Source organism: Balaenoptera ricei, chromosome 2 (genome assembly GCF_028023285.1).
Source record: "Balaenoptera ricei isolate mBalRic1 chromosome 2, mBalRic1.hap2, whole genome shotgun sequence".
Classification (NCBI taxonomy): domain Eukaryota; kingdom Metazoa; phylum Chordata; class Mammalia; order Artiodactyla; family Balaenopteridae; genus Balaenoptera; species Balaenoptera ricei.
The window spans coordinates 186,436,088-186,449,269 of NC_082640.1; the positions used below are offsets into that span (position 1 = coordinate 186,436,088).

At 42.1% G+C, this 13,182-nt stretch overlaps 1 protein-coding gene and 1 pseudogene across 2 annotated transcripts in view; one reads left to right on the plus strand and one right to left on the minus strand.

Annotated features, from left to right (window-relative positions):
• The window catches only part of PPP1R13B (protein phosphatase 1 regulatory subunit 13B), an 84,038-nt gene that overhangs the window by 23,598 nt on the left and 47,258 nt on the right, over nucleotides 1-13,182 (minus strand). The window lies entirely within an intron of this gene.
• Nucleotides 7,781-8,019, plus strand: LOC132360852 (small ribosomal subunit protein eS27-like; annotated as a pseudogene).

The following is a 13,182-nucleotide window of genomic DNA, read 5'->3' on the forward strand; positions in this document are numbered from 1 at the left end:
ATCCTCCAGCCCAGTCAAGCCCTGGATGACTGTGATCCTGGCCAACATCTTGATTACAACGTCATGAGAGACCCTGAACCACGCACCCAAGCCCTGGTTTCCTGACCCCTAGAAACTATGTAAGATAATAAAATTTACTGTTTAAATATATATATACACACGCACATATATATAATTTCACAACACTTATAATAAAAAAACACATGATTTTCTAATTTTTATGCTCTTAAATTTAAGATTAGCCACTTTAAAAAAATTGATAAGCATATATTCTAATCCATTTCAGATACAAAATTTCAAAAACATCCATAGTGGTAATAAGTTAACAAAATGAAGTGACAACAGGCTAGTTTAAGAAATACCCAGTGAAGTTTATCACGTTTACTTTAATTGAGGCATAATTTACAGACCATAAACGTGCCATTTAAAGTCTACTGCTGCATGAGTTCTGACCACTGCACGTCACAGTGTAACCACCAGCCCAGTCAAGACAGAACATTTCCATCATCCCAGAAAGCTCCCCGCTGTGCTTCCCAGTCAACTCCACTCTCCCTGCCCCAAACCAGCCATCTGCAGGGGTGGTGCTGGTTATGCCACGATCATCACCGAGTCCTGTGTCCTGGAGAAGTTCTCACAGACGGGGTCACTTCCTTGTGTTTGGCTTCTTTCATTCACCACAACGTTTTAGAGATTCATCCACGTTGTTACCTGTATCAGGAACTCGTTCCTTCCTGCTGACGAGTAGTATTCAGTCGTATGGATATAACAGTTTTTGTTATCCTGTTCGTCTGCTGATGAGCATTTCGGTTATTTCTACTTTTTAGCTATGAGGAATAAAGCCATCTTGAACATTCATGTACCAGTATTTATGTGGACAAACGTTCTGGCTTCTCTTGGGTAACTGAAGGGGAATGGGTTGAGGGGGTGGTTTGTGTGGTTAAGGGCTGGTTTAACTGATACAAACTGCCGAACTGTTTTCCAAAGTGAAGCACTGTTTTACACTCCCCCCAGCAATATATGAGAGCTCTAGCTTCTCCACATCCTTGTCAACATTTGGTGTTGTCAGGGTTTAAATTTTAATGATCCCCTTTTGAAATAAAATGCTAACCTCCTGGTGAAGAAAGAATTCCACATAAATGGTATTTTGATAAATAATGAAAAGAAGTAAGCATAAAAATGTCCTTAATGAAGCTATGAACCCCAAACGCACTATAATCAGATTTTCAATAAATAAGCTAGCTAGGGACTTCCCGCGTGGCACAGTGGTTAAGGATCTGCCTGCCAATGCAGGGGACACGGGTTCGAGCCCTGGTCCGGGAAGATCCCACATGCCATGGAGCAACTAAGCCCATGAACCACAACTACTGAGCCTGCACTGTAGAGCCCACAAGCCACAACTACTGAGCCCCGCGTGCCACAACTACTGCAGTCCACGTGCCTAGAGCTTGTGCTCTGCAACAAAGAGAAGCCACTGCAATGAGAAGCCCGCGCACCGCAACAAAGAGTAGCTCCCGCTCGCCGCAACTAGAGAAAGTCCGCACACAGCAATGAAGACCCAATGCAGCCAATAAATAAACAAACAAACAAACAAATAAGCTAGCTAGATTTGCTGAAATTTAGATATAAAGGGGGGCTTATTTCCCAGGCTAATGTCTCATTTGTACTAATTATGTATATGAATCATGACTCAGAAAGCTATCAAAATAAAGTATGTTTGACAAACAGGCTATCAGAACTAGATTTTTTAGATATTAAACAACTACAACTCACTTGATAATTGTGGTTAAAAGCTTTAGATCACAAGTCAGTTGATAACATGGCTTTAGTCAAATGTATTTTTGTCTCCTCGGGTAATGTGTTTCATATATATTTTGAAACTGGTGTTACAATAATTCAGTTATTAAAAATATATAATAAAGTTTCTCAAACCATTGTAGACAATTATGCAATACACTCATCTTCCATCCTAAGCCTCTAATGATATGTTTTGTAGATTTTTAGTCTTCCCAAATATTAGTAAGAAGACTTAGCTTTATGTCTCATCTGAGGTACTATTGAAAACGTTCTGCCAACATGCACCGAATGTGTTTTTCCAATACGTGCCAAAACCATCGAAGACTGCACTTCTGTCTATGAAAACAAAACGTTCCTCACCTTGCACAGTATGTGTTCAGTTAATGACTCTTCACTCTCACAGTTCCTAGAAAAATGACACTATTTTCCAGACAACTTTTTTTTGGTATAATGACATCCAAAAACACATTAAGTGCTCTGTAAGAAGTGATATTGTGACATTAGTTTCAAGCAAATAAACAGTCACCAATTACTCACCCCAACTGCTCCGCATCAGAGAATAGGACGTGGCCCAACCCTAGAGCAAGTGTCACGGCTGGTGAGTCCCCACGTGCGCTCTGAGCACACGCGCCTGGTGAAGAGGCCGAGGGGCATCTTCTTTAACCCCCTCTGCTCTACTGTGCACAGGGCCTCCCCCATCTGTTTTCAAGTGCTCTCTCGTTTAGCTTTTGTTACCCTAAAGATGCTTTCCTGTCCTATAACTTTAAGTTCAGTTTGAGTGCATTATCCCCAAAAGTTGAAAAATTGGTGAAGAAAATTATATAAAAGGAAGAATTTACATTTCAAAGTCATTCCAAAGAAAAATTCTCTTGCATCCCTCTCCACCAACCATGCCTACTGTGAAGCCTTCTCCTCCTCCTTTCGCAAATACGACACACTGTCATTGCATGACATTTCATGTCCCAGCTGAATTCATGTGTTATTGCTTCTATCATCATGACTTCAGCGTTCAACTCATATATTTTATATCTGTGAAAACAGTTTGGGAATCAACAGTCCCCCTTTCTTTATTTCACAGGCCGTGTGTCTGCTCTCTACTGCTGAGTAACAGATCACACCTAGCCTTGGTATGAGCTTAAAACAGTACACATTCATCATGGCTCACAGCTTCTGTGGGTGAAGGATTCCCGAGCAGCATGACTGGTCGGTTCTGGCTAGAGATTCCTCCTGAGATGGAGTCAAATGTCAGGCAGGGCTGTGGCCGTTTTAAGGCCGCAGGATCTGGTTCCAAGATGGCTCACACGCATGGCTACCAAGCTGCTGCTGGCTGCTGGTGGGGGGCCTCAGTTCTCCTCCAAGTGGGCCCCTTCTCAGAGCTGCCTGCTCCAGTGTCCTTGTGACACAGTGGCTGGTTTCCCTCAGCACAAGCAATCCAAGAAAGAGCTGGAGCAGCTGTCTCCTTATGAACTAGCCTCGAAGTCACATGACCTCACCTTCCCCATGTTCTGTTTGTTCGGAGCTAAGTCACTAAGTCTCAGCGAGGAGGGGAATTAGGCTCCACCTTTGAAGGGAGGCATGTTAAAGAATTTGCAGACATATTTAAAGACCACCACATCCACTGACTGTGAAATCTCGTGAAGACTCTATAGACTTCTATCATTCTATCATGCACTACTTAGAAGAGTTTGGTTGTTCCCAACAGCACTGTCACAATCCAAAGAAGAGAACGTTTATGAGCATATGTTTAAGAGAGTGAGATAACAGGGCAATCAACAGAGGTTTTAAATATAAATGCTGCTTTTCCCCTCAATGCCTAACGTATACTGTTTGGTAGTGGATTTTGTCAGTAGTTAAACACCTATCAGCTAATGGGCCACTATAGATGTCAGCTTTAATCCTGATATGCTGATTTTAATACTCAACCAAATAACTTCATCTTTGGTTACAAAACAGACAAGAATATAACTGTAATATTATTTGGGAAAAAAGTAAGTTCCCTAAGCTTCCAAGTTCCTTTTTGTATTTAGTCTATATGGAGAACACAGTTAACCCACTGGTGAGCCTAGCCATCCACCCCTGGCCTCTCTCCAAAGGAGCTCTAGATCCAGAGTTCCCATGGCCAAACTCACATTTTTGTTTGTATGCCCTGCCAGCACTTCAACTTCCATATGTCTGAAACCAAACCCCTTCCTTTCCTTCCAACTCGGGCTTCCTCCCTAAACTCCGGACTTTCATCAATGGCTCTCGCACCGTGTCTACCCTGAGCCCACCTCGCCCACTGGAAGCTGCGGCTCAGCTCCTGATCTCTCTCACAGCTGTGCCTGCCGCCCCCTTCCACAAGCAACCCTTTCCCACCCCCATATTTTTGCTCACATTCTTCCTTCTGTCCACAATGCCTTTCTCCTACTTCCTAAACCCTTCCTTATCCTTGAAGATCTAGTGGCAATGCCATCTGCTTCCTGAAGTTCTTCCTGATCATCTAAGGGATTTCTTACACAGCTGTTCTGACGCTCAGGATCTGACATCACTTCCAGACATGGGACAGAACTCAGTATTTTTTAATGGATTCGAAATTCTAGAGATTCAACAACATGTAAGGAGCACTTGCTCAGACATTTATATATACTTGAGTTTACAGTTATCTTAGTTGATGTGTACGAAAACTCTGTGAGGGAAAATAAGCTTAGTTTAGGATGAGGAAGCTGAGTCTCTGTGCAGCTGCTGGACGGCTCTCCTAAGTTCCTGTGGTTGGGTCAGTATCCGTGTCAGGATCTTAACCTGAGTCTCCTGACAGCAAGCCAGACGCTCTTTCCATCGCACAGGTGGTATTGCCCTCATGTTTTTTTCTTACCAGGCTACATTTCTTACCATTGCTCCTAACCAACAATCATTTATTGTATCAAAGGGTAGACACTCCATTAGACACCACTTATTGATTTATTATTAGTTTGAATCATATGAAAATGCTATTTTTGTAGATCAAAAAATGGTCAAAATCAATAATTTCATATGGTTCAATCTAACAGGAAAGGATTCATTCCCCCCCCTGGGAAAAATGTAAAAGCTAAAGATAACTTGATTCTAGCATAGAATAATAAAAAAAATACAGAGAAGAATGAACTCTAGGTAACTATTTTTGGAAGACTATGAGAAATGACAAAACAGACTAATGACACCTGCCTAGTGACACTGAAGGGCTTTCTGGAGGAAGGCAGGATGGTGAGGAGGCCTGCCTATTGCTGCTGCTATTATTCCAGAGGAAGTCATCTGTGGCTTTCTTGGGACAATTTCATGTCAGCAGACATAAATGAATTATAAAAGGGGAAGAACTAATTTTTTTTTTAAATAAATTTATTTATTTAATTTTGGCTGTGTTTGGTCTTCGTTGCTGCGCGCGGGCTCTCTCTAGTTGTGGCGAGCGGGGGCTACTCTTTGTTGTGGTGTGCAGGCTTCTCATTGCGGTGGCTTCTCTTGTTGTGGAGCACGGGCTCTAGGCATGAGGGCTTCAGTAGTTGTGGCATGCGGGCTCAGTAGTTGTGACTCACGGGCTCTAGAGCACAGGCTCAGTAGTTGTGGCGCACGGGCTTAGCTGCTCCGCGGCATGTGGGATTTTCCCGGACCAGGGCATGAACCTGTGTCCCCTGCATTGGCAGGTGGATTCTTAACCGCCATGCTACCAGGGAAGTCCCGGAAGAACTAATTTTAAAACCTCGTGTCTGATCATTTTTCTTGAAAGATGATTTTCAAGGAATTTCTTTTCTTGGAGGGTAATATTGTCCTCCTACAAATGTTTCTTTTAACATTTCTTTAAAGAAAGATCATTCTGTTAGCTAATAATAACTCCTCTTGTTTACATTAGCATCTCAAGTGACATTTTCTTTAAGTTGTAGTTTACAGATAACAGGATGCCTTTTGAGTTTATATCTCCATAACCTTGACATTTTTATTTTCAAATATTTTCTCTGGAAGTCAGTCTCTCTGAGATTCAAGTAGCTGTGACTCTGCTGTAAAGTAGAGCTGGCAAAGCCTCACGAAACTCCCTGCCTCCGGTCCCATTCCACCCTCCACCCAGACACACAAGCACACACGCTGGCACCCAGGGATCCTTCTGAGATACAGCTGACCCTGTCTTCCTCTTACTTAACCTCCTACAAGACACGTCCAGGCTCTGAGACCCCCAGGCGGGTTCTCCAGTTCTCTTCCCTCTTCAGCATCGCCCCACCTTCCTGTCCCCTGGCTCTGCTGTTACATTCTCTGCCGCCACACAGCCCCACGTCTTCCTCCCTATCTTTGCGGAAGTCTCTGGTCGCCACCTCAATAAGGCTAATCTGATCCTCCCTGTTACTGTGGTGCCTTGTCCTACTCTCATCACACTCCTCACACTGTGTTATAGTTTATCTGTTTTCACAGCTCTCTCCAAAAAACACCCATTCTTTCTCTGTGAAATCTGAGGCAGACTTCAAGTAGCCACCACCAAACACCTTGCATTGATAATGTCTTTGGTCTATCTAAAATACAAATAAATTGGATACAGGGAACTACATTCAACATCTTTTTTTTTTTGGCCGTGCCACGCAGCTTGTGGGATCTTGGTTCCCCGACCAGGGATTGAACCTGGGCCTTAGGCAGTGAAAGAACCGAGTCTTAATCAATGGACCACCAGGGAAGTCCCAATATCTTATAATAACCTATGATGGAAAAGAATATGAAAAAGAATATATATGTGTGTGTATAACTGAATTACTTTGCTGAACACCTGAAACTAACACAGCATTGTAAATCAACTTACTGCAATAATAAATAAATAAACAAATAAATTGGATAGAATTGCTTTAAAAAGAATAAAAGAGGACTTCCAAGCCTGGGTGGTAGTTACCTGAGTGTCTGCTTAGTAATTCTTTAAACCATACATGTTTTACACATTCTTCTGTACATTTATTTTTCAATTTAAAAAGTAAGAAATAAAGAAGAATTAGACCTAACAGCCAGTATCCCATCTTGTGATTTAATCATCACAAGATATTGGTTTAAAATTATAACTAGTTTTTTAAAGTATAACTGGATTCTCAAGTACAATGCCACTTCAAAGATGACAAACATCCCTAAAACAAAACTGACAAAATAATTAGGATAAAATCTGTTTATAATCACATGATATTCTAGAACATTAAATCATTCCTCTTTTTTCCTACCTCTGCAAGGTTATAAACTTTCAGGTTTGGAGAGTATTTTTACTTGCTTATTTAGCAAACAAAAAAGTAAGTGATAATGATATCAAGGTACATTATAAACATGTAGGTTTATTTTTATCACATAAAATATTCAGTAAAATTGAACCTCTCTAACATCTCATTGTGCTCTGGAAATGGTGTATTTCATATTCCAAAAATTACTAAGTCTCACAAATTAATAAGAGTCAATTAGATATCTAAAGCATATACTGGCTCCCACCCCCTGCAATACTACTACAATATGCTATTTTATCCTATATGTGAATCACTCATACGATTAAAATTCACTGATACCAGTTCAGTTTGGTTTAACCACATTTATACCCAAGGCAAGTGGCTGGGCGCAGCTGGGGCGAGAAAGATCAACAGGAGAATAGGGCTACCAAGGAGCATGAACACCAGTAAGAGAAACCAACTACACCCCACACGAGTGCTACAAGCTGAGCACTATGGTGACTTCTCTATCTCTCAGAATGTGGCCCACAAAACACGCTGAGCTACACTCCTGATAGCAACAACTAAAAGATAAAACATAAAAACCTATTTTTAAAAGCACCACCGAGTTGACACAGCAAGGAAGGAAGCTACAGGGGCTGAAATAAAGAGACAGCAGAAGCTCTGGGCATTGAGGAAATATCAAAGCCAGCTTATGCCCACCTGGAGACTTGCCCTCTGGAGCTGCTGAAGCCTGGCACTAAGAGAGAAAGCCGGTTTTCCGGTAGTGACGACCTCCCCCCGAGAACACGCCTCTTGGAATGGACCTCCTTCATCCCTCTCCAGGAGAGAAGAGGAACGCAGCAAGAAGCGCCTGGTGCAGAGCCCCAATTCCTACTTCATGGATGTGAAATGCCCAGGATGCTATAAAATCACAACCGTCTCTAGCCATGCACAAACAGTAGTTTTGTGTGGCGGCTGCTCTACTGTCCTCTGCCAGCCTACAAGAGGAAAAGCAAGGCTTACAGAAGGATGCTCCTTCAGACAGAAGCAGCACTAAAAGCACCCTGAATCAAGAAGAACAGAAAACCATCCCAATAAACACATTTCGGATTTAAAAAAAAAAAAAGAGAGAGAAAGATGAGACCAACCCAGGGTGGAGAGTCCAATAGAAGATGCCATACACATCCAGGACCCCGATTCAGCGTGAGAGTGAATGAGAAACACCCTCAAACCCACAGATGCGAGCAGGAGAAATCTGCCCTCTCTCCATCACAGTCTGAGTGGAGGGGGACGACCCCGCTAAGAATCCGTAAACACGAGACAGCCCTCATGTAAGCTTCAAGACCCACAAAGGGGACCACAGAGTGAGTCTATCTGCACGCCCAGTTACTGACCAAAGCAAATGCAAACCACTTGGGAAAATCCCACCTTCATCCAGACCTTAAAAATATTCACAGGTCAAAAAAAAAATAAAAATAAAAAATGCACAGGTCAAGTTCCAAGGAAAATGAGAAGCTCATTGTCAAAAATCAAAGCACACAAAGATCATAACACCATGACTTAAAGCCAGTAGAAGCGACATATGCAGAAACTGAAATTATTAGTTGCAGAATATGAAATAACTATGTTTAGTGTGTTTAAAGAAATAAGAGAAGCTTAAAATATGACCAAAGAGTAACCAAGAAGAGGTGGAAAAGAACCAACTAAAACCTCTAAACTGAAAAATTTTTAATGACTGCTTAAATCCACTTTACTGTAGTTGACATATAATAAACTGTACATATCGGAAGTGCACAATTTGACACATTTTGACAAACATGCACACCATGAAACTATCACCACAATGCAGAAAATGGACAAACCCGTCACCCTTAAAACTTCCTTGTGCTCCTTTGTAATCCCTCCCTCCCACCTCCCGCCACCCTTCCCAGGTCCCAGGTCCACAGGCAACTGCTGATCTACTTTCTGTTACTAGAAATTAGTTTACGTTTTCTCTAATTTTATATAAATGGAACTATACAGTGTGTACTCTTTTGTCTGGCTTCTTTCTTACAGCGTAATGATTTGAGATCCATCCATGGTGTAATATGCAGCAGTGGTTCATTCTTTTCTTTTTCTTTTTAATTAATTATTTATTTTTGGCTGCATTGGGTCTTCGTTGCTGTGCGCGGGCTTTCTCTAGTTGCAGCAAGCGGGGGCTACTCTTTTGTTACAGTGCGCGGGCTTCTCATTGAGGTGGTTTCTCCTGTTGCAGAGCACGGGCTCTAGGTGCACGGGCTTCAGTAACTGTGGCACGTGGGCTCAGTATTTGTGGCTTGCAGGCTCTAGAGCGCAGGCTCAGTAGTTGTGGCACACGGGCTTAGTTGCTTCGCGGCATGTGGGATCTTCCCGGACCAGGGCTCGAACCCGTGTCCGCTGCATTGGCAGGTGGATTCTTAACCACTGCGCCACCAGGGAAGCCCGGTTCATTCTTTTTTATTGCTCAGGAATATTTCATTGTATGGATATAACAGTTTTTTTGTCCATTCACCTGTTAACACACATTAGGGTTTTTCTAGATTTTTGGCTACCACAAATCAAACTGCTATAACATTCATGTACAAGATTATATGGATATCTGCTTTCCTTTCTCGTGTAAATACTTAGAAGTAGAATTGCTGGATCGTATAACAGATTTATGTTCAAGTTTTAAAGAAACTGTACAACTGTGTTCCAGACCACACCACTTACATTCTCAGCAGCCGTGTGTGTTTCTCGCAGGCTCTCCACAACTCTGCCAGCACTTGCTATCACCAGTCTTTTTAGTTTTAGACATTCTGATGGATGCGTGGCAGTATCTCACTGTGGTTTTAATTTGTATTTTCCTAAAAACTAATGATGTGGAACATGTTTACACATGCTTACTTGACATTCACATACCTTCTTTAGTGAAGCATCTATTCAAATATTCTGCCTGCTTCTTCTAAAACTGTGTTATTTATTTTATTAATGAGATTTGAGATTTCTTTTTATATTCTGAATATATTTCCTTATCAGGTATAGTATTTGCAAGTATTTTCTCCCACACTGTGCCTTGTCTTTTCATAACAAGTAACACTAAAAGGATATTATATGTACTAACATCCAAATAAACACAGTGAAAGACAGAATTCATTAACTGAAAAATTGTATCTTAAGAAGTTATCCAGAACACAGTACAAAGAGACAAAGAAAGTGAAAATATAAGAGTAATTAAGGATAAAATGAAAGATATAACATGTCTAATCAAAGTTCCAGAGAAGAAAAAAGAATATGGAAGAAGAAATACCTGTAGAGATAACAGTAGAGAACTTTCCAGCTAGGTTGATAGATGCCAATCCCCAGAATCAGTAAGTTCAACAAATCCCAACAGGAGAAATTAACAGAAATGCACACTTAGTTCTTCTACTCAAAACAGAGAATTATTTAATCCTAATTTCATTAAATCTCAAAACCACTATATGATAGTAAAGGGATTTTTGACATCAAATAATATAACACCACAAAAACAGGATAACAGGAATGGAGACAACAAGAATGTCTGGAAGCTGGAGAATGGATGCGAAGTAACTGACCTAGTAGATCTGAGACAGACCTCAAGAGAGAGGAGGTGAAACTGGATGAAGAAACCAGTTACATCACAGAACCTTCAAAGGGCTCAGGAATTGGCAAAACTATGTATCTCTGGAAAGGGGGATGAAATGTAAGGCACCTAAAATAAAGCAAACTGAGTGAAAGATATTTAAGAAGCAGTAAAATCCCTAGATCTCCTCCCCAACTCTATGATCTAGGTGACCACCTCTCTCCTACCCTGGCAGAAGTCTACAAATTTATTCTCTAGACAACTGAAACGTTATCTGGCCTGGGAGATGACAGTCCCAGCTGAGTCCTGGGTACCATATGGAAAACAAGGAGACTAAGTGACCATATTAATAATAAATGCTTCCAGAAACAAACACTCACATATACAGTCAATTGATCTGACAAAGGTGCCAAGACAATTCAATGGGGAAAGGATAGTCTTTGCACCAAATGGTGCTGGGATAATAGGATATTTACATGCAAAAGAATAAATCTGGCCCCCCTACTTCATACCATACACAAATATTAACTCAAAATGGACCACAGACCTAAATATAAGAGCTAAAACTATAAAGCTCTTAGAAGAAAATATGGGGGGTGGGGGTAGGATCAATTGGCCTTGGCAACTTAGTGGATGTACAGGAATAAAGCAGAAACGGACTCAGATTTAGCCTGATTGGCTGAGAAAACAGAAAAGAAGTATAGATACTTTCAGGACACCTAAGTAAAATGCTTGCTTTCCTTCTGGGAGTCAGGAGTTTTGGTGGTTGCTAGACAGAGGCTGCCCACATGAGCAGCTCCCAATAAAACCCCGGGCATTGGGGCTCTGATGAGCTTCCCTGGCAGACATTTCACTCATGTCACGATCAGCTGCTGGAAGAATTAGGTGCATCCTGTGTGACTCCACTGGGAGCGGACTCTTGGGAGCCTGGTCTCCTCAGACGTCACCCCGTGTGCCTCTTCCCTTTGATGCTCTTGCTTTGTGTTCCCTGACTGGAGGAGGTTGCAGCCGCGAGCACAACCATAATGCTGAGTCCTGTGGGTCCTCCAAGCAAATCACCAACACCGGGGGTGGTCTTGGGACCCCTGATACAGGCATACACAATGAGAATAATCAATTTGCCTTTATACCATAAAGTTAAACAAGATCTTGAAAATTCTGTTGGACAAGTAAGTTCCGAATGCTTACGACAGTGTGTACATGTAACCTGGAGGTTCCCAAACTGGCAGGGCAACAGAGTCGTATGGGGAGTCTTCCAGGCCCACCTCACACTTACTGAATCAAAAGTTCTGCCAATGGGATCTGGGCCTTTATATATATATTTTTTAATACATAAATTTATTTATTTATCTACTTTTGGCTGTGTTGGGTTTTTGCTGCCGCGCACGGGCTTTCTCTAGTTGCAGTGAGCGGGGGCTACTCTTCGTTGCGGTGCACGGCCTTCTTATTGCGGTGGCTTCTCTTGTTGCGGAGCATGGGCTCTAGGTGCACGGGCTTCAGCAGTTGTGGCACGTGGGCTCAGTAGTTGTGGCGCATGGGCCTAGTTGCTCCGTGGCATGTGGGATCTTCATGGACCAGGGCTCGAACCCATGTCTCCTGCATAGGCAGGCAGACTCTTAACCACTGTGCCACCAGGGAAGCCCATGGGCCTTTATTTCTTAGACAACCTGACTTCATGACCTGCAATTTTGGGAGAACAGAACTTTCCCAGCCTCCTGCCTCAGCAGCTGCTAATGGGCATGCATCACACCAAATCAGCAGCCTGTCCTTCTCTTCCAACCCACAGGTTGCTGGATCTGTTCCTGGTTGCTGCAGCCCACAGACAGACGGTTCAGTGTGCCACCATTCTATATCCAGGATATACACAAAAACATTTTTGGAGAAGGACATTTTCAACATCTTATTAACTTTAAAAATGCATGTAAAAGTGCTTTGTAGACAATAAAGTACTTCACAAAGGTAATATATTATTAGGCTTAAAAGGCAGGTGTGTGTGCCATAAAACACAGTAACATCTTAGATGTCATGCTTCTAGCACAGAGTTATACCTCCTCGCTAGCTCTCTACCTTCCTCTAACTATAAGCTCATGTAAAGGCTACAAACACATTTTTAATTTTGGTTTCAGGTTTCAGTTTTGTTGCTCTTGAAATGTAAACTTCATTTCCATGTTAACAAGAAACAACTTCATCCTGGAAAAGATCACAGACCCATCACATCAAAACATCGAAACTCACCTTCTTACATTATTGGAAGGGAATCCTTTCCTCCGGAGTCCCTTCCCTTTATCATATGCGCACATACCCCGCCTCAATACACACAGCCTACTCAACGTATTTACTTCCCCTTCCCTAAAGTTTAGGCCAGGAAATCTTAGAACTCAAAAGGATCTTCAAAATTCTGTTGTACAGGTAAGTTCTGAATGCTTCCGACAGTGGGTACATGTAACCTGGAGGTTCCCAAACCTGGCAGGGCAACAGAGTCATATGGGGAGTTTTCCAGGCCCATTCCAAACTTACTGAATCAAAAATTCTGCCAGTGGGGCCTGGGCCTTTATTTCTTATGACTTTCTGAAGCATATATGCCTGACGGAACCCCACAAAGGCTCTAGATTTGGAGTG